General features: G+C 38.3%; 1 protein-coding gene across 3 annotated transcripts in view; it reads left to right on the top strand.

Annotated features, from left to right (window-relative positions):
• Positions 1–1,137: 1,137 nt before the first annotated feature.
• Positions 1,138–21,984, top strand: part of CHST9 (carbohydrate sulfotransferase 9) — a 263,796-nt gene continuing 242,949 nt past the window's right edge. For 2 of the 3 annotated variants that reach the window (XM_054694117.1, XM_054694115.1), the window contains exon 1: positions 10,742–10,875. The gene's annotated coding sequence lies outside the window, so the exon portion shown is untranslated. Of the gene's footprint in view, positions 1,159–10,741; positions 10,876–21,984 lie in introns of those variants that run through there. The other variant, XM_054694118.1, reaches the window with a different exon arrangement.

The raw sequence follows: 21,984 nt of genomic DNA on the forward strand, positions 1-21,984 counted from the left end.
TCAGTCTACTATCATCTTTTTCCTTGGCTTATGCAACAGTCCCCTCCACTCATTTCTCTGCCTCCTGCCTGGGGCATTTTCCACACTGCAGCCAATGTGAACTTCTTGAATTGTTATTCCTTATATATTACCTCATTCTCGCCATCACTTTTGAAATAAAGTTCAGATTCCTTAAAAAAAATAAGACCCCTGCTAAGATTTGCAACCTCGTATTATTCAGTGTTCTTGCCCCACGAAGTTACTTTCTGTTCTGCAGACACACCATATGCTCTCATCCCTGGAACTCCTTCCATATGATTTCTACCACAGATGACCCTCTTTCTCTTATTCCCCAAATTTGTTCCTCATTTCCTCTCTTCAAATTTTAATTTAGTTGCCACTTCTAGAAACATTCCTTGATTCTCCTGCTGCCATTGTCCCAAGGTGAAGTGACCCTCTTGTCTCCTCTAACATTTCTTAGGAAAACATGATTGCCTCTTGTTGCTCTCCTCCAACAGATGTTTCCTTGTGATCCAGTAATATATCCCCCATAGTAAATGTGGTGTCATCAGCATGTTCCCATTAAATATATTTCATGAGTAAGAAATGAATGATCAAATAAATTAGTCTGGTGCGACTCTGGTTTTTCATCTGTTAAATGAAGCAATTGAACTGGAAATAGATTTATTCTTTGGTAGATAAAGCCTGGCTTTATGATTTCTGTCTAGCTCAGAGGAGTACATACTACAGATAGCATACCAAAATTGGGTACATTTAGAAAAGATTAATAAGCATACTATTTACAAAGTGGGCCACATTAAAGAAAATCATTCAGGAATAGGGGAAAACCTGGAACTAGAAAAAGGAATTGAATTTGCTCCTTTTGAAATTAGCACCTTTAGCCCTATAAAGAAGGAGGGAAAAAGTGGTACTAGAGTCCTGGCAGTAACAGGTCCTAACAGTGGGATAACTCTCAGGAGCCTGGCCTTTGGGGGAACATTTAGCATCCTCTAGATACTTGAAAGGAAGGAAGCCAAAAGAATACATTTCTTCATTCTTTGCTCTTACTCTCTCACTTCCAGAGTCAGCATCCTGTCAGCTGCACCCATTTGGAAGCCATAGAGAAACCAGAGGCCTCCAGCCAGAAGACTGCCCTGACCTGAGTGCAGGCTGTTGGAGGTAAGGACCAGGCATTCTCCTTTTGTATCTGGCTTTAGGATCATAAATGAACCAATCAGGTTAGAGCTCTCCAGCTGTCAGTCAAGGACTTGAGTTAATTATGTGAATGACAATGGAGTCAGTTCAGTTGTTGCTGCAGTGGCACCAATCAAACAGTCAGGATTATAAATGGACCAGTCAAGTTCAGCCTAATGGACCAATCAAGTTCAAGTGCTCCAGTTGTTAGTCAAGGTCTTGAGCTAATTATGCAGCTTGAAAATGGAAGCTAGCTACTAGGTGCTAACTGGACCAATCAGATGCTTAGAATTGAAAATGGTCCAATTCTGGTCCAAGACCAGGATCCATGCCTTGGGGTTTGCTTCCTTTAAGGGAGCTTGCTCTAGTGAACCACCTTGCCAGTATAGTCCCAGTGAGGCTAGATGTACTGGGCTGGCACTGCTGCCCATAGCTTGAGCTCTAATGCAGTCTGCTCATACCTCTGCTGCTTCTGCTGGCGTGGAGGGTTATTTTTTAGAGAGGCCTCCACTGGCTGGCCCACAGGCAATGCTTGGGTAGCAGGAGCAGCCTGCTACTCAAGCAGATGTTGCTAGCTCTGGTGTTTCACCTGCTAACCTGGCTGGCACCTGGGGAGGTTGAAGAGTAGGGGGTGGGAGGGAAGGGTGAGGCAGAGTGCCTCAGCCCCAACAAAGCAGGCATACCTACAGCCTCAGGCATTGTGGAGATCTGGTTACAATGGGTCTTGCAAATTTAAGCTGACAAATTTTCTAGATAACTCTAGGATATATTTTCGCCCAGGAATTATGTCGCCTCTAAGGGGTTAGGCAGCCCACAATGTTATAACATGATTAAAACAACAGCAAAATAGTGGAAAAGGATCCCAAACACCAGGAACACAGCCAGCATTCTTCAGGCAATGAGCTAGGGCCTGCTGTTTCCTGTCATCAGAGAGTCTGCGTGATCCACTTTGTGGGTGTGCAGCTACAGCTGGGTACTTTTCTTTAAAAAATAGTAAAACCCAGCAAGTGCCTATGCTTACTGTTGTTTCAATGTGTAAAAGTCCAAAGAGGTCCACAATTTTAGTGAGAATGTCAATGACAAAAATTGAAAGAGACCCCAAGAAATCTTCCTGCTACAGATCACTTTGGCCAAATGGAAGATCTTTTCTGAAGTATATGAAAAACCTCACCAGAATTAACTATAATAGGATTGATCCTAAATTTAATCATACATCTATAGGGTGATTTATTATTTTTGCTAATATATGTAACAAAAATAATTGACTGGCTTAAGTGTGTGTGTGTGTGTGTGTGTGTGTAATGCAGACATAAGAGGCTCTCATGATTAATAAACTCATTATTTCTGTATACCTAGAGGTAGGCTCACAGGGAAAGTATTTCTCAAGGAGAAAGTCTTAATTTTAAAGGATGTTCCCAACTATGAAATGATAATAAAACCTTTGTTTTAATTCAAATTTTTATTTCTATTTTCTATCAATAAATATAATCTGACTATCTATGCTTGAAATTCTGCAGGGGCTTCCCACTGCACATAAAAGAACATGTGAATCTGCTATCATATCCTCCTGCATATGATCCTTCCCTCTTGTTTAGTCTCAGCTCCCATGATGTCTCTCTCCTTTCCACAGTTTATTTGACTTCCTATTTCCAAATATACCAAATTCTTTCTCATCTCAGAGTATTTGCACATGCTGTTTCTTCTGCCTGCAACACTGTTCCTAGGCTTTGGCTGCATTGCCTCTTTTTTCATCTTTAAGGACTCATCTCAAACATTATCTCCTTGAGCTCCCGCCTCAGCACCCCCTTATCCTTATTAAGTTTTACATAATACTGGTTTTTCCTTCATCAACATTTTCAGTCTTTACTTACCATGCTTATTTATATTGTACAGTTGGTGAGTATCCTGTTCCCACTGGACTGTGAATAGCATAAATACAGGGATCTTATATTTTTGGTTTACATCCTAATTCCCAGGGGCAACTATGAACATGGGAGATACTTAATACGTATTTGATGAACAGTGAATAAAAAATATGGTTTTCATATATGCATATATATTATACAATCCTTGTTGCTTTCAATCTTAGCACACTGTCTTAAATTTTTTTATTAAATCTTGCAGACAGTTCAAATAATGCTGGATGATTTAGTTTTATCCATGGGTCTTATTTTAAATTTAATTTGATTTTGTCAATAAATAAATCATACTTGCCTAGTATATGCCAAGAACTAATATTAGGCATTTGATATGACTATGTAGTTTTCCTCCCAGTTTTCTTTTCATTTCCCATAGTTTTCTAGATTACAGAGTTTATAACTGGGCAAAACAATTGTGATAGGCTTGGCAAATGGAATACAGACAGATAGGACTTCAGACCTCACTCATGATATCTGCATGAAATCTTCATTCAGTTTACAACTTGAACATACAGATCAATCCTAATTACAGAGCTTATCCTCTACCTAGCTAGAGAGAGCCTATTGAACAATCCATATTTATGCTTTAATTTCTGATTTTTACCCCCATTTACAAGAAAGTCATGAAATGGGCCATATCTGTTTCTATTCCATATGTAAAGTCTTTGTGCCCCTTTCTGCTTCTTAGTCATATTGAAACACATTTCACTTTTCTCTCCCATGAATGTCCTTAGTCATTTTGACAACAGATACGGGCAAGCCTCATTGTTCAGGCAGATATTTGTACAGTTAGCTCAGAGGTATAGAACAGTGTTCAAAAGATACTGTACTATAATTTATTCCTTCACTTTTGGGGTAATTGAAAATAAAGAACATTAATAGTAGAGTTCTATAGTTTCAGGACATTTGCATAATCTATAAGTGATTTAGTAGGGAAGTGCAGTCAAATGTGTCTGAAAAATGTATGAATCTCTATGTGTAGATTCATTAAAGAGCCTCTGCAATGAAAGTGAAAAATAAAGCCTAAAATATGTATCAGCTACCATATTTTGAAAGATTCCAAAATGTATCATTCAACATTGAAAAATTACATTCAATCAGCAATGATACTACAGATTTACCCTGTGCATGGAAAAATTTTCAAAATAATTTTGATATTTTGAAATTAAAATCAAATGTGCTTGGCATAATAGCTACAACAGGGAACATGAACCAAGAGAACAGAGAAAAGGAGATGAAGCAGATATATTTTTTAATATTCTAACAGCTAACTCATAAATGCTTAAGTCTGTGATCCCCCATAACCTTAAATATGACAACTTTTAGAAGCAGTTGCGTAAAGACGCATTCCTCCTTGGAAAGTTTATTCTTTGGTGTTTCCAGGTGTTAGAAAATTATGAAAGGATGGATTTTAGCAAGAGATAGCTTTGAGAATATGTTTACTTTTACTGTAGTACCTAAGGTTCAAGTTACAATCACAATTATAAGCCAGAAAGTGTATTTTTCCCCTAAAATAAGGCAGTCTTTGAAGTTTTAAATGCCACTGTCATTAATTCTCACAAATACAAAAGCAAAAAGGTAAATATCAAATATATTTTAGTTCCTTTATTTTCTTTTCTAAGTAAAATGAGAAATGTTTTAACTCCTCTTTTTTTAATTGCAAGACTTTTATTTTTTTTAAAGATTTATTTTATTTTATTTTATTTATTTATTCAAGCACTGGGTACAGTCAGAAGCGCCGGAGGGTGAGAGAATTCACCAGAGCCAGAGCCAGAGCGGGGAGCAGAGCAGGCAGAAGGACCGAAGTACGCTGCTGAGGGGAGCAGTGGGCGGCAGGAGAGGTCTGCTTGCCATGTGGGACCCTCCTCTGGTGGCTGTGGAGCAGCCGGGGATCGAACCGGTGCCGCAGAGGCCGCGGGCAGCTTTGCAACCCAGCGCTCAACCGCAGCGCCACCGGGGAGGCCCAATTGCAAGACTTTTAAATAGACCAAATAGTGTTTACAATAAATGTGTGCTAACATAGGTTCAGATGTAAGTAATTGAATATTATGAGTTTAATGATTGTAAGCAAAATTGGTTCTATTTTCAGCTATTTTGAATAACAACTTTGGAAAACAGTATTTGTTATACATTGCTGGTACAGTATACTAACTTTTGTGATCCCACCAAATGTAAGATTTCTTTAAGTTCACACTATTTTATGCATTTTTACATTAGTTGGCAAATATCATTTACCTTCATTAAAAAAAAATCCTTCTGTTAATGTTACACATTTTGAATAAACAGTCAACAAAAAGTCCTGAGAAAAACTAGGACAGTCACCATGGTCTGTATTCCTCAAGAGTGAAATACTAGATTTGCTGAGGTGAACTGCATATCACAAATACTCCCATTGCTAGACAAGGAAATATTTTATTGTATGGGAGGTATGGGAGGAGTGGGTTTAAAAGTACTGCCTGCCCTCAAATCCCATATTTTATCTTAGGATACATCATTGACATCCTCTAATGATTTCATCAAATCTCTTACCAGCTTGTTTGCTTTTTCTGTCCCTGTCAAACACACACACACACACACACACACACACACACACACTGAGTAGAAATCATGCAAAATTATTTTGATTTTTTTCCTTTTTGTTACTCCCAGCAAATAATTTTCCTGTAAGTTTAGCATTTCTAAATTTAACAATATGTGATTTGAATCATTAGTCATCACCTTGTTAAAAGGGTCCACATCTTATTAATTTTTTTATCCAAGCACCAACAGAGAGGGCCACTTTGAGTAGACAAACATCCTTGATGAATTATTAGAAAAACATTTGTCAAGAAAGGCACAGAATTATTGAAACTACAGTACAAAAACCCCTCACCAATTCAGAACATTGCAAATTAACTTTTATTTTGACTTAGGCTTTTGAAATCATCTTTCAATATCTTGACTGCCCACATCAAAAACTGAACCCACTCAGGAAATTAAAATGTATGTGTTCAAATATTGGCTTAGCAGAAAGTATTGCTTATTTTTTATAAATTATTTGCATAGAATTTTCCTCTTCTAATCGCCTATCAAAGATGCATGATATATACAGAGGCATATTTATATTTCCCTATTTTATATATTTCCAATTTAGTCTTTCCCTATATAAACATTATCTTATTAAATTTTTATCTTGTAAAATTTCATTGCTTAGTACTTAAGAGGTACTATAGGAAACTTTGGCTTTTCATTATTTTTCTATGAAATTCATACTTGCTTAGTTTAAGAAATTACATACATAACTTTACCAGTGACTTTGATTTTCCTGAAATAACTGCAAGCAGTTCTTATTCAATCAACTAATCAATAAATATTTATTGACTTGTTCTATTTACCAAGATTATTTGGTGCTGACTATTCTAATTTATTTGACCTTGAATCATGACTGTTTTCAGGCAGTAGATACAAAATAATATGGCAATGCATCATTTTATTTTTATTTATTTATAATTATCTTTTAGTTTTTCTGTTTGACCCATATTATTTTTCATATAATTTGGAGATTTCAGTTTTTCATGGGAAATAGTTCTTCCTCAATTATCATTAATCCTTATGCTTCCTCCATAGTGCATGTCCCCCTTTTTCAATGCTGCTTAGAATATTTAATTTCAGTATATATATATATATATATATATATATATGCATGTCCCCCTTTTTCAATGCTGCTTAGAATATTTAATTTCAGTATATATATATATATATATATATATATATATAGTTTGAATCCTTGATAGTTTTCTTAATTTTTAAACACTCTCTTGCCTAAAAAAAAAAAAAAATGTTAAAGATGGGCCTCCTCGGTGGAGCAGAGGTTGAGCGCTGGGTTGCGAAGCTGCCTGCAGCCTCTGCAGTGCCAGTTCAATCCCCGGCTGCTCCCCGACCACTGGAGGAGGGTCCCACATGGCGCGCAGACCTCTCCTGCCGCCCGCTGCTCCCCTCAGCAGTGTACTTCGGTCCTTCTGCCTGCTCTGCTCCCCGCTCTGGCTCTGGTGAATTCTCTCGCCCTCCCGCGCTTCTGACTGCACCCAGTGCTTGTATAAATAAATAAATAAAAATTTAAAAAAAATCACGATTCCTATATTGTGCTCTCATTTTTTAAAATTTCTTCTGTTGAAGGAAAACTTTCTGATTAGAATTCACTTCACAAGTCACTTTGTAGATTAATTGGCATGTGAAGTTGAATAAGCATCTGAATAACTTGATCAAAATAAGTGATCTTGACTAGATATCATGAAGGTTTGATGTTGGAAGGAACCATGAGTTCAGTGGCCTATACCCAACAAATAATAAATTGATGCAGGGAAAGGAGACTTACCCAATTTCATGGAGTCAAATCCAGTTCTCCAGTACTCTGTCCATTTCATCTCACTAGATTAAGCTTTAAAAAAAAAAAAAATTCACTTATGTTTGCATACAAGAGCTGGAGTATAGGCAGAGGTGTGGCGTGATGAGAGGATTCACCAGAGACAGAGTAGGGACAGAACAGACAGATTGACTGAAATATACTGCTGAGGGGAGCAGCAGGAGATACAGAAGAGGTCTGCTGTGCCATTTGGGTTAGTTCCTTGCTCAGGAATCAAATTTGTGCTGCAGCGGCTGCCAATAGCTTCATAGTGCTGAGACTTAACCCCTTTCACCACCAGGGAGGCCCCTAGATTAAGCTTTTTTTAATCCATTTTAGGCTTCTTTTACTTTCAGAGTTGTTTATTTTTTTACTTTCCCCACAGGGGGAAAAAAAATTCTGCATATAGTAATTTCTATCGTTTAGTACAAGATTTATTTTACATTCTCCTTCTAGTTCAACAGGATAGCTCATGTTCCCTTAGTTGTGAGTCAACATAAATCATATTGTTTTTTTCCTTGTCTTGTTTTACTCCTGCTCTACAAGAGCAAGAGAAATTACTACAGAACAAGAGCAAGGGTATTTTCCTATAACCACTGGATGATCCTCTACTGACTCATGTAAAACTCTCTTTCTAGGTAAATATATTTATATGCTCCATGAACAAAAAAGTTGATTTAGAGATATTTGTAACCCCCACGTGCCTTTGTACATTGTGCTTAATACATTTCTACTGCATTATTATTTTAGTCATTATTAAGCCAAGTCATCTTTGAGAATGGCACAGTTAATGTATAAAATTAAAATTAGGAAGAGCTATCCCATAAAAGCTTTAAGTAGTTTTGTGTGTGTGTTTTGGTCTGTAAGAGACACAAGAAAGATATCCTTCCTACTTTTTCCCTATACATCTATCCCCATTGTCTTCACACACAGCTTTCATAAAACACAACCAGCTCATTGGGTTCATTCTTTACACTGTTAGTTACATTTAAAATCAACTTTTGACTGACTTTCTTATGTTTATTCCAATGGTATTACACTGTGTGTGCTTTGCAAATAAACCTGAGAATGATGAACTTCTCTTTCTACAAAGGTACTCTTGCCACTGAATGTACCTTGAAATCGATGCAGAAACTTCTTTTATGACTATAATTGTTACTAACTTATACATTGAGAGATCAATGATCCATAACTTCATATTTGCCTAGAAACAGATAATAGTTAAACATTTTTAGAAATTTAAAGAAACAAAGTTAATAGACTGGAGAGTTTTAAAACATGCTGTGAACCAATGTTTTAGAAATAATTCACTTTTGAAAAATTAAATTGGTTTAACCACAAAAAGGTGCTATTTTCACTTAACCACATAACTCCCAATCAAATATCATGAGAGGCTGCATCTTATGCTGATGCTATGTATGCATTTTTTTAGATGGTTCTTTGATCCTTCATTTATTGATCATGGATTTTAACAAAATTCAATTTCCTCAATCATTAAAAATATTTTTAGTAGCTTTGGATGGAGATTTAGGAATAGAAGGCAGTTCACAGTTCTAAGTATTTGATTTGCTGTGATAGAGAGATGAAATAGACTCTAGAGACTGGGAAATCTCACAGTGGACTGGCAATGCCTAGCAGCACATCAATCAAGAAAATTTAATCAGAAGTTGATCTGACCATGCCCAGTTTCCCCCTATTAGCTACAAACACTTTAAGAATTTAATATTAATAGAGTGATAATGAGATTCTTGCTTGACCCTTTTACTAAGGAGAAGGCACAGGCCACAAAAATGGTCTGAATTGGAGCCAAGAAGTTGGATCCAGGTCTCCTGAGCCCACTGGGATTTCTTTGCTGATTTGTTGTGGTGGATGGCCACAACTGCGAGAGCTCCTAGAACATGGAATGATACTCATGGAACAAAGGGATAGGGACTACGTTGAATTGGTTAATTCATTCAACACGCACTCATCAGTTGCCTACCAGTTAAATACAGCCCAGGACACACCTTGTTTCTTTGAGTCCAGCTGCAAGGGGAGGTTCATTGTAGTGATGAATAGGACCTTCCTGCAAGGAGGCCAAACATTATCTATAATAACACTGTAAGTGTTAATAACAAGTCAGCAGACATGCAAATTAAAATAAACTCATAACTGGAAAATAAAGCAGGCTGTGTTTCAAAGAAGCTATATTCAGGCAGGTAAGACCTACAATAGCATTTCTTCACAGAACCAAATTTCACCACCACCACCACCCCTAGATATGTTACTCCTAATCCACTGAAACAAGAATAAGACTTACTGAAAATGCAGAAAGTGACAATATGGCAGTTTGAAAAAGGAAAAAAGAAATTCTAATGTAGCAATGAGGTCTGTTTAAGCTCTTACTAATTTAAAAAAATGGTTTTGCTTGGTAATTCATAGAAACTGCTTGAATGCAAAGTAAGCAATCAAGGTTTATGTTAATTTTATTTGCCCTACTTTGGCCAAATTGTTGCTAGCGTGTTTGGAACTAATTTTTAAATCTCAACGATCCATTTCCTTTAATGCTAAAAAAAAAAAAAATCTATACTAATCTGATTTTTGTAAAACCCTTTCAAACTTCCAACTAAGCTTGCAGCATTTTGAAATGGGGATACTGAAAAGCCTTCGCGGTCTCAAATATTGTAATTATACATGTACACAATCCATTTATGTATCTAAATGAATAGTTCTGCAACGCATAAGAAACTTAAATGTTTGGACTCAAGGGCCAGCTGATAACCTACTAACCTACCAACTGTCCTTCAGGTGTTTCTAGAACACCTGGAAGCAATCAGAGACAGCGCAGAGGCCAAGACAGGAAGGTGAATTAGGAAAGGAACAGCAAAGATAATTATTTCCTGGACTCGGAGTGGGGCGGTTTTTGGGCCATGGAACCTTCCCCCTACTCGACGGGTAGGGATGGAAGGGGGGGCGAGTTTGGGGGGGGGGGGTTGAGAGGGGGCGGGAGGGCGTGTCGCCCGCCCAGGTAAGAAGTCGCGTCTAGAAAGTAAGACGGAGAGAACCGCAAAGGCTGAGAACGCGAAGGCAGCGCGGCGGGCGGGCGGGCGCGCGGCCAGGGAGCTGGGAAGCGGGAGGCGGAGCTGCCGGGCGGGCGGGCGGGGCGCGGCGCGGCGGCGGGAGCGGGCGGGAGCCGAGGTGGCGCCGCAGCCCCAGCAGCGCGGGACGGGCGAGAGCGCACGCGGGACTCGCGCTGCCCCGGCCCCAGCGCGGCGCCCGGCGCCTTCGAGCCGCAGCCCGCGGCGGGGAGGAGTCCCCGAGAGTTTGCCCGGAGCGCGGGGAAGTTTCTAGCTGAAGCTCCGCTCCTGGAAAAGCGGTACCTGCCGGCGCCCGCTCGCCTCCGCTCCCCTCGCCGCTCGCGAGGTAACAGCCCTGGAGTGGGGCCTGGAGGGGAGGAGGAGGCTGGGGGGGGGAGGGTCCTAGGTAGGAGGGGCAAGATTTCGGGGCGCCACTTGCGCCCACAGTTGGAACTGTGGGACCTGGGTGGGCGGGGAAGTGCATCCTCACCTTTTCAGGTACTTCACCTCCTTTGACTGCAGGAGGCGGCTTTCTTTTCCCCTTCCCTGCTTCGTTAACCGCACCCCCATATTTGGAGCCACCCGGGTTGGTTTTATTGGACGAGCTGTGGGCTGCGGGTGGAGGACCCGGGAGACTCAGGGGATACGAGGACTTTGCGAGGGCACGGATGCCTGCAACTTGCTAGGTTACTTGCGCTGGGTGCCTGGCCCTGGCGGGCACCCTGGACTGCCGCATTCCGGTGCCAGCCCCCACTGGGGGCACGCGCACGTTGGAAAGAAGACACCAGAAGGCACATCTTGAGTTTCTCGTGCCGGTTTATCCGGTCCTCCGGGATGCTTGGCAGAAAGACAAGCATCTGTGTTTTGATGTCCCTTTTGCTTCGGCCGCAAACTCAGAGACCTCTGAGGGTGCAGGCAACCAGGGAGGGGGCTTAGAAGACTCCGGACATGGTGTCCAGTGCAGCCCCAGCCAAGGGGTTCGCAGGGGCCATGTGCAGAGGGCCCTTAAGCTGGGTAGGGGTAGGGGCGAGTCTAATTGCGTGCTTGTTTTGTTGCTGCTGCTGCTGTTACTTTCGCGGTTACGTTTTGCAACCTCTTTCCTCCCTTTTGAAATTCCTGCCTATCTCCCTGTTTCTCTTAGAAGGCTAAAAGGTGTTCTGTTTGATGCCTGTCAGGAGTTATTTCCAACTAAGTTCACAGGTGTGAAGCTGGAGCTGCCGCTCCTCCTCCCTCCTCTCCCTGCAAGTCTATCGCCAACTCCCTCCCACAAGCAAACTGTTCCTCAATAGTTCCCAGGGCCTGGGGAGGGAAGGCAAGTAAATAATATAGAGTGTGTGTTTATGTGACTTTTTTCTCATTATGTCATCAGAGCCTAATCAAAACACCGAGGATGTTTAAAAGGACTCTCTACTTCAGCATTTTCTAATAATTAAGATTATTATTTACCAGTGTTTATTTTTCTTAACCCTAAGCATTGCATTAATTTCTCCCCATATCATTTTATCTGCACTGTCACTATTCCGCTGGATTTAAAGGCGGTGGGCTTCATTTAGACTCGCATAAACACATCAACATACAGTGTGATGATATTTAATATTTATCTGACTTTCTGATTTAGTGGCTTGGCACCTGCCAATTCTAGTACATAATGAACACCATATGCCTGTCTATGAAATTGAGGATAAGGAGAATGTTACTATTTTTCATGGGCCAGAACTCCCTGGACCACCAGCTTTATTATGGCTTAAAGGGTTTCGAAGGAAGTAGTCAACATGAACCAAATGTACAGAACAAAATTACAATTTTACTCAATGTGTCCAAAAAGAATATAATACTTGGGCACAATTTCCCAGATATTGAGGAAAAATTAAAATGCTCTCATCACATAGAAAGCATTTTGATTGAATATAGTCAATAAAAAATAGCATACATAGGGCCTCCCCTGGTGGCGCAGCGGTTGAGCGCTGGGCTGTGAGGCTGCCCGCTGCCTCTGCAGCGCCGGTTCGTTCCCCGGCTGCCGGCGAGGGTCCCACAAAAAAAAAAAAAAAAAAAAAAAATAGCATACATAGAATGCCTTGGGAAAATGAGAAGAATTTTCTTCTTGCCTCATTTGGGTTTTATCTCCTTTATTATAGTAGCATCCTTCAGAAAATGAGCACCTTGCAGATAGATGTTGGTATGTAGTGACTAAACACCATATTTTCTAATACAGAGGCTTGGTGACAGTCCAAAAACATAAATGTTTTAAATCATTACCAACCATCTGTTCTCTTCCACTCACTTAAAGCACATGCTTTATTTTCACAGGTATCAAAATTTAGACCTCACTTTACCCATTTTTATGAACAGTCCACAAATAGTTGTGTTATCTCATGTGGACCCAATATTGACAACTGTGGTGTTTGACTTATCGCATCAATAAGCTCTCATTTTATTTTTAATGAAACAAGAAATCAAAAAAGTTTTCAAGCCTTTGGTCAAGGCTGATGTGTACACCAGTGAAATCTGATTACCTTTTTTTTTTTCTCCCACCTTTTGTTACTGGAGAGAAGCTGAGAATTAGTACAGCTGCAGGCTCCTTCTGATTACATTCTTTCCCTTTCTTCCTGGTCACAGGGGTAGCATTTGGTGCTCTAAAGCAGTGCATCAAACTGCCCTATGACTCTAGAAAATGAGTGTGGTTGCTAGAAGAATGTAACTTCTTTCCCAGGAATAATGTATAAAATGGGAGACTAATATTTCCAATCATATATTAAGTAGACCTAAGATGTACACATGGTTTCTCATGTAAATATTGGGTATGAATATTATAGGTTATATAGGATATGAATAAAGTGTCTCTGGCATTTTTTTATATTTGTGTTTGGGAATCTGGATAAGTTTATATGTAATCATAACATTACATTCACACCTTTCATTTTGTTCATGTCATCACCAAAGAAAGATTTTGAGTCTCCCCCATCCAAAATGGCTTCCCAACTAGGGAAACCATAGCTAAAGCTTCAATGTTAGGATATTTTTATCATTCAATGTTGCATTTTTTAGTTGCATTATAAAAATATTGTATTTTCAGTATTCTGGAATGTTAGGGAAATTCTTCATACCTAAATCTAGGTACAGAGTCTCAAACTACTCATATTTTTAAGGAAAAACATAGTGGCAATCTTGCCCACACTTTGCAAAGAATTGATATGTACCTGAAGAATAGCATGAACCAAAGAAAGGTAGGGCTTTTGCCTTCTTACCTGTTGCACTGTTCTACCCTGCTTTTACTTGAAGGCTTCAGATTCTCCTTAATCTCAGGATAGCATCGACGAAAATGTAGATAATTTTGAAAGTAAGTTGCCTTTAAAAAATATGGTCTAATTTAAACCTTTGGAAATACATACATTTTTCTGGATACTAAAAATGAATTATTGAGGGGAAACAGTTTTATCATGTATAGTAAGCACTCTGAATTATTCATGTTAATGAGAGGAATAGAGGCAAAGACAATCCAAAATCACAGTTATTTAAAAAGACATTTGTGTTTGTCTTTAGAATGTATTACATGTTTGGTTTAAAAAAAGATTATCATTGTTATTGTAGGCAAGTTGCCTTTCTAATTATTTTGTTTTGCTCTGGTTAATTTTTAAATGAGCTTACACACCTCAAACACCAAAGCCAATTTATGGAAGGTGGTGCAGATGGGCCACCTGCCCAGAAACCAGCTGGGTGACAGAAATAAGTAAACCTGTTATGACAACTTTGCAGTAGGTTGTATAGAATTCACAGAAAGATAACAGAGACTTGATTTTATGCCTACTTAGTGAATATGTAATAAGAAAGACATGTTCTGAAGAGGGGAAATTTGAAAAATTTGAAATTTGAAAAATTCAGTTTCACTTTACATGTAACAGAGGTGATTAATATGTTTTTAAAAAATGATAATGGTGTGCTTTGGAAAAACAAATAGCAATATACTAATGTATAAATCTTACTAAACTGAATTTTAAGTGTGAAGTTTTCTTAAAGTATACACATGTGCATGTATTAAGGTGACATTCTTAAGCCTTCTATAGATGCTTTCCAAAATAAGCAGCAGCAAGATGCCATCAGAACAAGGGATTTGGTCCATTTGATCTCTGTATCTATGCTCCAAATCAAAGCACATTTCAACAAAGAGGAGCTCTCAAGTATCTTTTGTTACCATAGACCTGGTTAGATAAAATAGTTGAAGTTCAGTAAGACTGCCAATTTACAGATTTCTATTGTGTTTTTCAGAAGCTCCAGGGCAAAATTGGTTGTGGGTGAAACAGTTAGTTGAACAAGAAGTTGATTCACACCATACATAGCACTTGCTGTTAAACACCTCGTTTACACTCAGTGTTTAGTTGCACATAGATTTTGTTGAATTGTTATTTTGGTGGATTATTGCTATTTCTGTGGAATTGTTATTCTGTGGATTACAAGTAACTTATAATAACATATGAGGTTAGTAATTTAGGAAACCTCATGGAGAAGGCTAAAGCTGCCAAAACGTTTATGACTGGAAAAGATAAGATAATTTTTATTTCAAGAATTTAAAGTAAAAATAAGATAAGTTTCACTTATCAGGTTTATATCAGTGAGCAGAACGCTAATAGGAAAGTAGCTGTCCCCTTCAGAATGCGACTGTGCCCTTACAGTATATCTCACTACTTCAAGTGTAGGGGGTCTTCATTTTTGAGAAAATATTTTTGTCTTTCTCAGGCATGACTTTGAAAAAAAAACTTACTGGACTGATAGCTTTAAAATAAAGGTGTAATTGGAAATATAATTGAGACCCACAAGATATATAGTGTATGCATTTATTAAAGGAGTCAGTTTCTTCTGGTCAGTGAAATCTTCAGAAATTATGTATTTTCTTACAGAGTTGGAAAGGACCTTAAATGTAATTTATTTCTATGCATTCACTGTGTAGTTGAGTATATGGGGGCCCACAGAGATCACATGAGCTGCTAAAGGTCACACTGGTAGTTAATTGGCAGAGTAGAAACTAGAAACCTGATCTCCTGACTCTGGGACTCCTCACCCTGCTCCCTTGCAGTAATGTAGGTAGTTAGAGGATTTAAATCTTCCTGACCATCATGGTATTTGCTGTACATGGTAGTCACTAAGTGAAATGGTACAGAGCTTAATGCAGAGGGCCTGTGATTTTCTGTCTCGTCATTCACTGAGTACCTCCCATAGAAGAGAACATGATCCTCATTGCTCTTATACTACCCTCTTTTTTTTAATAACAAGTATTTTAGATTTCCCTCTTAGCACAGTGAAAGATAGTTTATCAGAAATATATGTACTGCACATGTATGTAATGACAAGGGGCAATAAAAGAAAAGTAACGTAATAAAATATGTTTTGCACTGTAATAATGTTTGGGGATGACTTCACGTGGAACATGTAATAAAGAAGACAGAAACTTGTTTGTACATATAAAGAACAAATTTGTATTTAAAACAAATATCAAAAGACATTTCATACATGAAGTACAGGAAAAGAACAGACTAAAAACTGTGTTAGGATAATTGCAAGACAACTTATTTGTGTATGATAACAGAAAGAAGGAAATAACAGTAATCATGATAGGAAAATATGCCAAGTCAAATTGTAGACTGTTGAAGTAGAGAAAATTTGAAAGTATGATACTTTGCAAATGAGAGAGTAAATATTATTAATGTACTTCCATCAAAATTCCAAAACTACTTTACTAATATTTTCATGTTGTTACTATTGTGAATTCTCCTTCAAGGGACTCTGTAGGTTACCCACCATATCATTAATAATAGCAGATAAAATATTTCCAAGTAATGATTAAGTTATTTACTATAGCAACCTTACTGTAAATTGCTTGGCTTTTCAGTGACAATTCTCACAAAATGCCTAATTATAATTAAGCACTAGTCTACAGGGTGGTTGTCATTACAGGTCTGGTTCAGAGGAACACCGTATGTTACGTAACATATTTGGGAAAATTGTTCATTAAGTGGAGCTGCCCCTACCGCTTTCCACCAAAGGCCTACTGCACTCCCTTCCCCCATTAATTGTGACAAACATGAGCCTTCCCAACCTTCCAAAAGTATTTTCTAGGGGCAGTCTGGCCCTGATGAGACTTAGGTCTAGATAAACCAGATTTTTTGATGTCATGGATAGTTTCACGCCCCTACACCTCTGTCTTTCAGGTGGGACCACCCCTTTTGTCCATTGATTTCCTGCAGTCAGTGAATCAGGTGTTACAAACTCCAATTGCCCATCAAGCTCAAGCTCATGTTGTGTCTTTTACTGTCACTATCACCTTAATGAAAATTTACTTCTGGGACTTTTTCTTCTTAGGAATCTATCTTTTGTGGGTGGCTATTAGTGGTGATAAATTAATGTGTAAGCTGGCTAGTATTTTAGTTTTCCCAGGCAAAACCTTATTTAAATGCATATTTCCAGAAGGCATAAACAGCTTCCATATCTACAGACGTATTTATATGTGCATGTATATGCATATATTTTTATATATGTGGATATTATATGTGTACATGTATGGATATACACATAATTTCAGGTACTAAATAAGGAAAGGAGATCATTTAAGAGTGCATTTTTAATTTTCCTGAAAGATATTTATGCAAATAAATAACTGCACTGGTCTGCTATTGGGAGTTGTACCATAAAACAGTGCTGGGAAGTATGTTCATGAAAGAGGCCAAAATCTGTTACCAACCCAAGTAAATAATTTTATGAGATTGTTTGGTATTGCTTAAAATAAATGTGTTCTGTGCTAGCAGAGAGGAATTGGGGTAGGGGAATTATAGATTACTCTGCTGTCTGTCTTAGCTGTATTTAGTCTATACACTATTGACACCTAAAAGCATACCAACAGCTCTTCTCTTTGCAAAATATATAATACTTGCGGAGTGATTGGATGGGTTGAAGATTATCCGTATTCATAAGGCGAGTGAAGCAAGGAGGGAATTGGGACTAAAATCCACATTTGCCTACTTCTATTGTTCCATCTATTAGACCATAATGTAAGACCTGCTCTTAAAAAATTAAGAGTTAATATGAAATGTCATTTCAGTATTTTCTATGGCAAGAATCTTGAATTTACCAAATTGTAAGATTTGTTTTTATTTTCCACTTGTAGTCCATTTTATTTATTATTTAAAAAATTTTTAATAAATTATTTTATTTTATATAATTCTTACATCATTTTTCATTTTTGCATAATGTATGCATTTTCATTTTGGTTGTAGTCCATTTTAGATGTTGTTTGTATCATTTCATATCTTACTCTTTTTAAAGTAAGACACTTTTTAAAAAAAAAATTTAACGTTTTATTTGTTTATGCAAGAACTGGGGTACAGGTCAGAGGCATGGGAGGGTGAGAGAATTCACCAGAGAGAGCGGGGAACAGATCAGGCAGACGGACCAAAGACACTTTTAAGTGTAAACACTTAACAATTAAGAATTAAATCATAGTATGTCTCTATGTGTGTGTATATTTTGAGAATAACCAATTGCTTTGACTCAGTCATAAGATTTTCTACATAGAAGGGTGTATTTTACCAAATCGATGGAAGCAGCTTTTTCCACAAAGGAGATGCAGCATTGTATAGAACATGATTTTGATCTATGATTGTTTTGCTGTATAGTGTTCATTCTTACTGGAAGCTTCTTGGTCAATTGAATGACCCAACACTCAACCCCATACTGACCCCTAACTTTATTTGGTCTACTTTTGTTACAATTTCTAATAAGAGTATAGTGGTGCAATGGGAATTGAGAGAAGATGAAATTGAGATTGTTTGATAGTGGTGATGATAAGGAAAATAAGGAGCTTCTTTCGTTTGAGCGGTACAAAGATCTATATAGGCAGTAACATTTTATTGGAATATCTGCTTTTTCTTGTTATGCGTTTTACTCTTGTATGGAATTGAGGTAAAATAAGTGAAAGCAAAGTCTTCCTTTCTCTTTATACTGTTAACTGCTCTATTCAAGAGGAAATTGTTGTTAGAATAAGCAGGTAGGCACATTCCAGTCACAAAGTTTGTAGTGTCTCCCTTTAATATACTACTTCAGTGCTACTTTAAACTGAAATCTAAAACACTAAAAAAATGTAGTTAAGGGGAAAAAATACACTGTTAATATCATGAAAGAAATTTCAGAAGCCTTTAATAGATGTAGTTGAAAATGGGAAAACCAAATGCACAACTCTGGCAATTCAGATGAAGAATGCAATTCTTTTTTAAAAAAAAAAAAAAGATTTATTTATTTATTTAAACAAGCACTGGATACAGTCAGAAGCGTGGGAGAGTGAGAGAATTCACCAGAGCCAGAGCGGGAACAGAACAGGCAGATGGACCGAAATACACTGCTGAGGGGAGTAGCTGGCGCGACAGGAGAGGTCTGCGCACCATGTGGGACCCTCGCCAGACAGCCCGGGATTGAGCCAGTGCTGCAGAGGCTGTGGGCAGTTTTGCAGTCCAGCTTTCAACCGCTGGGCCACCAGGGGAGGCCCAAGAATGCAATTCTTGAACATTCCTTTCAGAAGGAAGAAGTAAGTGTAAAGCTTGCTTGGTTTTTTCAGTCATTTTTGTTGTTTTCTTTTGATCACAGAAGAAATTAGAGCTGTGACCCATAGTTATGGGTTACTCTACGCAAAAAAAAAAGATTTAGATAAAATGTTGGCATTGATTATATACTTAAAAAACAGTAATTTCTACATTGAAATGCACAAATTTTAAGAAACACATTTTCTAACTAAATTTGATTTTCCCACAGCATTCTTTGAACAGTACATTTAAAATGAAGACAATTCTTCTATCAGCTTTCTCGATGTATTTTAAAAATGTTTACATATCAGAGAAATTATTGGACTAAAAGCAGTAAATATCTCCACTCTTTTACCTTCTAACGTTTGCAATCTTATCAATTAGGAAATTTTACCATCAGAAAATGAGATTCTATTACTTTAACAGGACTGGCATTCAGCTAGATGCAATGGGATGACCTTACTGGTTATTTATAGCTGGAACCCAAGGTAGACTGATTGTTCAATATATATATTTTTTAAAGATTTATTTATTTATACAAGAACTGGGGTACAGGTCAGATGCACGGGAGGTTGAGAGGATTCACCGGAGACAGAGTGGGAAACAGAACAGGCAGACTGACGAAATACACTGCTGAGTGGAGCAGCGGGTGATACAGGAGAGGTCTGCTGCGCCATGTGGGACCCTCGCCGCCAGCAGGGAGCAAACTGGTGCTGCAGAGGCTTCAGATAGCTTCACAGCACAGTGCTCAACCACCTGCGCCACCAGAGGAGGCCCCAATATATTTTTTAAAGATTTATTTATGCATACAAGAACTTGGGTACAGGCCAGAGGTGCCAGGGAGGTGAGAGGACTCATCAGAGACAGAGTGGGGAACAGAACAGGCAAATTGACTGAAATACATGCTAAGGAGAGCAGTGGACGGGACAGACAGGAGAGGTCTGCTGTGTCATGTGGGTTTGCTCCCTGGGTGGGGCTTGAACTGGTGCTACAGTGGCTGCGGATAGCTTCATAGTGCTGAGACTTAACCTCTTCTGCCACCAGGGAAGCCCGATTATTCAGCATTTTAAGCATTAACATATTGTGCTTACCCATACCACTTGCTAGAATTTTACCAAAGTCATATTTTCAAATTTTGTAGGGAATTATAAACAGCATTTAGAACATAAATGAATTTGCAAATTACTGGAATATCAAGTAGCAGAGATTATTCTTCTAATGTCTTAGAACTTTGATTCATCTTAAATTTTCCTAAATGTATACATAAAGTCTATGCAATAAGAATTCCTTGAAATTTATTAACATGTTTTATGCAGAGCACTCTGGAACATGAAATTACAGGTCAAAAAGTCCTCCTAAGTTCACCACTAATGGATCCTGCTGTGCATTTGGCATTTCTTCTTGTCTATCTTAAGATATATTGAAGGAAAAATCAAATGTGATATCTGCCCATCGCTACCCAATGTCCAGGATTCCCCAGTTCTCAATATGGATTTTATCACTGACAGTCCCTCTCCTCAACTCTGTGTCACAGCCTTTACCCAGTCATTGTTTCTGTCTCTAAATTATGTTACACACCAGCCTTTTGGTCACCTTCCAAATCTAAGCTTTCACCATCCGTTGTGTAGATAACAACAGGGACCTTATGGGTCTCCTGACAGTGGATAGTGCTCCCCCTCCAAATCAATCCTGTGATGGGCCGCCAGAAGATTGTTTTCGAAAGTGGTAATAATCACTCCTTTTACTCACACACTTACATGAATTATCCTTGCTTTGTGTACCTGATGTTTTGAAATCCAGCAAAGGCAAACTCTTCCAGTCTCATCTTTTGATACTCCCACTCCTTACCTCTCCTTCATCTGGCTGTCTTGCTTCCAGTTGTGCTGAGTCACCTTGCTCTTTTCTGTCCCTACACCGGTAAATACCCAAATACTGCATAGTTAACTCAAGTTAACACTTAAAATAGCAGAGCAAATGTTAGTTTCTCAAATGAGCCTTCACTTTCCTGGAGACTGAGCCAAGTCTCTATTATGTAAGTATGCATACATAGGTATGCATAAATATATCTGTATTTATGTAAATCCACACCCTTCATTACAAAGTTACAAAAGATTATAAATTCACATCTCTTTGCATAATAGCTCAATAAGGACCCATCTAGTTTTGATAGTCCTTATATTTCTTGGAAATACTTGTGTACTAAATAGTGGTTGAATAAATGTTTGCCTGTGCATCCCTATTTTTAACCCTTCATGGGCACATGAATGCACGTACACTACACACAAACACATATCCCCCCTCGCATTCTAATAAAAAAGTAAATGCTTGCAAGGTATGGGGTCCCATTTTTTAAAAAACCTCAAATTTTATTGATTTGCCATTTGTTGACATAACGTCACACCTCAGCATATGCACGTTTCACTCCCCCTCTGCAAAAGTGCCAGTTCATTATTCAGCTATCCCAGCTCCACTCCACCCCTTTAGTAGCCACACTATTTTTCACAGTCCAAGAATTATTTTTGTTGTGTTTCACCAGTTTTATTTATAGTTCACAAATGAGTGAAACCATCTGGTAATTATCTTTCATTTTCTGACTTAGCATAATCACCTGAAGTTCTATCCCTTTTGTGCCAAAAGGGACAGTTTCATCTTTTTTCATAGCTGTGTAGTATTCAATTGAGTATATTTCGTAATTTGTTGGGCCAGTGATCTAACAATGGGCATTTAGGTTGGCCCCATGTCTTGGCTATTGTAGATAATTCTGTGATACAGTCTGAAATAACCATTTTTACTAGTGTTTTTATATTCTTTGAGTAAATACCTACGAGTGATATTGCTGAGTCACATGGTGTTTCAATTTTTTAGTTTATTAAGGAATATCCATTCTGTTTTCT

Source organism: Talpa occidentalis, unplaced genomic scaffold (assembly GCF_014898055.3).
Source record: "Talpa occidentalis isolate TD23 unplaced genomic scaffold, MPIMG_talOcc4v2.1 talOcc4.13, whole genome shotgun sequence".
Classification (NCBI taxonomy): domain Eukaryota; kingdom Metazoa; phylum Chordata; class Mammalia; order Eulipotyphla; family Talpidae; genus Talpa; species Talpa occidentalis.